Source organism: Thermobia domestica, chromosome 15 (genome assembly GCF_964235325.1).
Source record: "Thermobia domestica chromosome 15, izTheDome1.hap1.1, whole genome shotgun sequence".
Classification (NCBI taxonomy): domain Eukaryota; kingdom Metazoa; phylum Arthropoda; class Insecta; order Zygentoma; family Lepismatidae; genus Thermobia; species Thermobia domestica.
This window is the reverse complement of record NC_137468.1, coordinates 88,032,631-88,036,013: the sequence shown is the minus strand read 5'-3', so window position 1 is coordinate 88,036,013 and position 3,383 is coordinate 88,032,631. Positions and strand designations below refer to the sequence as shown.

General features: G+C 43.1%; 1 non-coding gene across 1 annotated transcript; it reads right to left on the bottom strand.

The window, feature by feature from the left end:
* Nucleotides 1-870: 870 nt before the first annotated feature.
* Nucleotides 871-962, bottom strand: TRNAY-GUA (transfer RNA tyrosine (anticodon GUA)). Its single transcript is given in 2 exon segments — nt 871-906; nt 926-962. It is a non-coding gene; the product is annotated as a tRNA-Tyr (tRNA).
* Nucleotides 963-3,383: the final 2,421 nt, after the last annotated feature.

The window sequence follows — 3,383 nt, the reverse complement described above, 5'->3', positions numbered from 1 at the left end:
TAGGTTGCCGGATTGATTTTTTTGTTACTAAACCAATCATTCTTTTATCTAATCTTTCTCTTTTTTTTAAGAAGGGAATTATTGCAAAACTCAAAACGCTATAAATTTATTCTGAATATTGATGAATATTGATAACGAAAATATTAATTATCTGAAATCTTTAAGCTCAAGAAAACTAGCATCTCGCCCTTTGTTGCGAAACATGTATACAAGTTTCAAATAAGTACTTAACACATACGTTTCAGCTAAAAAGTTGACAGTGATTTTTTTACAGAATTGAGTTGTCTTCTATGTGAAAAATTAACTTTCACGGTTCTACTTTATTTTCAGCTTTACCGAGAGAATGCCGGGGTAGTACCTAATGATACTATCGTGTCCGATTCCTTATCATTTCTGTCCATCCCAAATACAAACACTTACTGAAATAATAACGTTAAGTTTGACACTCGGTCGAAAAATTGTAAAAAGCTTTTTCAGGCAGCCATCCTGAATGAAGTTTCCCTGGGTATTCCTAATTCACACCAGGCAAATGCCGGGATGGTACCTAACTTATAGGTCCCAGGCCGCAACCTTCCTTCCCTAATCCTGTCTTCCTTCCCTTTCCCCCGGATAGTGTGCTCGCCGAGAGACGTCATCCTCCAAATGTAACTGGCTAAATGACCTTAGATGATGAAAGCCCAGAAATCTAACATCGTAAATTCTAATAACGTTAAGTCTACCTTTAGCTCATCTTCGTTTCCTCGTCTGCCGTATGTATTTAATTTCGTAAAATCTTTCAGAATACTTATACTGAAGAAATATTTCTGCTAAACAAGTGGTTATTTCACCATAAATTTCGTTGCGTTTTTATAGTATACTGGTAAAATTTATTCCTCCGGGCCGGATTTGAACCAGCGACCTATGGATTACTGATCATTTTTTCTGACTACAGTCCACCGCTCTACCAACTGAGCTACCAGAGGAATTTGTAGAATAAGCTGAACCAAACAATGGTATTTTTCATCTCAATTATATTTTTCTGCCTCGATTCACGTGACATAACAATCTTTTCCACACACAAATACTTACATAACCATTTTTAGATTATTACAACATGATTAAACAGAAGTAACTGTTTCTTTCTTTTTATTTATAAAACTTGTGTGTATCTAATTGAGTTTCTGGTAAATACGAGGAACCAGTGCAGAGAAGCCCCTAAAACTGATGGCTCATTTTCTTGGTAATTTCAGATCAGTACTTATTTCGTTTTATATTTGCCCCATATCTCGCAGGTAATAGGAGAACAACTTCGACTGTGACGATATCGTACGTGATAACATTAACGGCGACGAATTTCCAAAATATATGTGGATGCAAAGGTGCGGATCAAAGGGAGGTCTATAGGGGATAGCTCCCCCTTGACGCTCAAATATGCACTGGATAAAATGGGCTCCAATCCTGCTTTACACTGGATAAAGCGGCAAACTATGGTTTAGCCCCTCCGTTGATCATATCCTGGATCCGCCACTGTGGGTGCATATCAATGGCGGAACGTGTTAGCCTATATGTTTTCAGGAAAGTCTCAATGTTTGATTGATCTATTTTTATTTAACATCTTTTATGAACACTGTCATAAAGGCCTCTGCTGTGATAAAGTAAAATATTCGTCGTCCTACATGAAATTTTGCAGTCTCACAGAACTCACGGCGCTTTACCTTGTCTTGTGGGTATAACTTCTGAACCAACTGCAGTCGGTACGGGTAACACCGCAAACGCTTGCGTAAGATCTTGCTTACTGTTGTTTGTGGCATCTGCAACTCTCTGCTACCTTTACGTGTAGACTTCTGTGGGCTGTGTGCGAAGGCTGCTCTTACGCGCTCCACAGTTTCCTCGGAGACTGGACGTCGCTCTGAATGTCGTTTTCTTTGATCAGAAATGCACCCCGTCTCAATACACGTTCTATGCCACTTCACAATGGATTTTTGTGTGGGTGGATCAGCATTAAATTGTCGTTTGAAATCACGCTGCACTCTCACAAAACAGCTTGTTTTTGCAAATTGTAAAACGCACCAGCTTCGTTGCTGTGGGGTGAACGCCATTTTCGATGTTACTGCCCTCTAGCTGCCCTGGTCAGAACTAGGATTCTGAAAAGATAGGTGGGAAAATACTTTGAGTTTACTGAGCTCTGTACAAAATTTCATGTAAATATTCAACTAAATGATAATTATATGGCACTTTAAAATCAAGTACTGTTTCTGTGCTCTCATTGCATTCAACATAGTAACTTCTGAGCAGCATGCAATACAGCAGATCTTCTAAGCAGAGATGTTCACCCTCGCGAGGGTAGCCCTCTCGAGGGCATCCTCACCCTCAAGTTCCCTCGCCCACAGTGACGCGAGGGCGAGGGAGCGCGAGGGCGAGGACAAGGTTTGGCCGCGAGGGCGAGGGTGCGCGAGGGCGAGGACAAGTTTCGGCAGCGAGGACGAGGGTGCGCGAGGGCGAGGAAAAGCTTCGATGGCGAGGGTGAGGGTGCGCGAGGGCGAGGAAAAGCTTCGACGAAGAGGGCGAGGGTGCGCGAGGGCGAGGACAAGTTTCGGCAGCGAGGGCGAGGGTGCGAGAGGGCGAGGACAAGCTTCGATGGCGAGGGTGAGGGTGCGCGAGGGCGAGGAAAAGCTTCGACGAAGAGGGCGAGGGTGCGCGAGGGCGAGGACAAGTTTCGGCAGCAAGGGTGAGAATGCGCGAGGGCGAGGACAAGCTTCGATGGCGGGGGTGAGGGTGCGCGAGGGCGAGGAAAAGCTTCGACGAAGAGGACGAGGGTGAACGAGGATGAGGGCCAAGTGTTACTGCGGAAGCGAGGGTGCACGATGGCTAGAGACAACTCCCTTCAGGAGAACAAGGGCACGCGAGGGAGGAGGACAAGCTTCCTTAAAAGCAACTGTTTTGGAGTTTGCTCTTTGACCTCTTTTGGAGAGAGGCAAAATTGAAAATATCATCTGTCATGTCCCCTAGATGAAAAGTTAGTGTCATAGCAAGGTTATACATTAATCGTATTTTTCCTTTCAATTAAATTTCTCTTGTGTACGTACATAATTATTAAAAATAATAATGCAAATAAGAATAATATTTGATTTTTCCCATGAAAGTTTCCGGGTAGAAATAGCGCTACAGTAAGAAGTAAGTGTGCCTCATTGTTGCCCTCCCTGTGTTGGAGCGTTTTAGATAAGAAGTGTCTACTACACTGTCATGTTTAAAGAGTGTTGGTAGACAGACAGACAGTCACTCACGTCATTCAGCTGTAAATGACAAGAGCGCTGATATCTGAACAAACACAATCAATGAGAGAACCATCAGAATGCAGTAGATCAGATGGAAAAAGACTTGATGGAATGACTTTGGTTCATAGA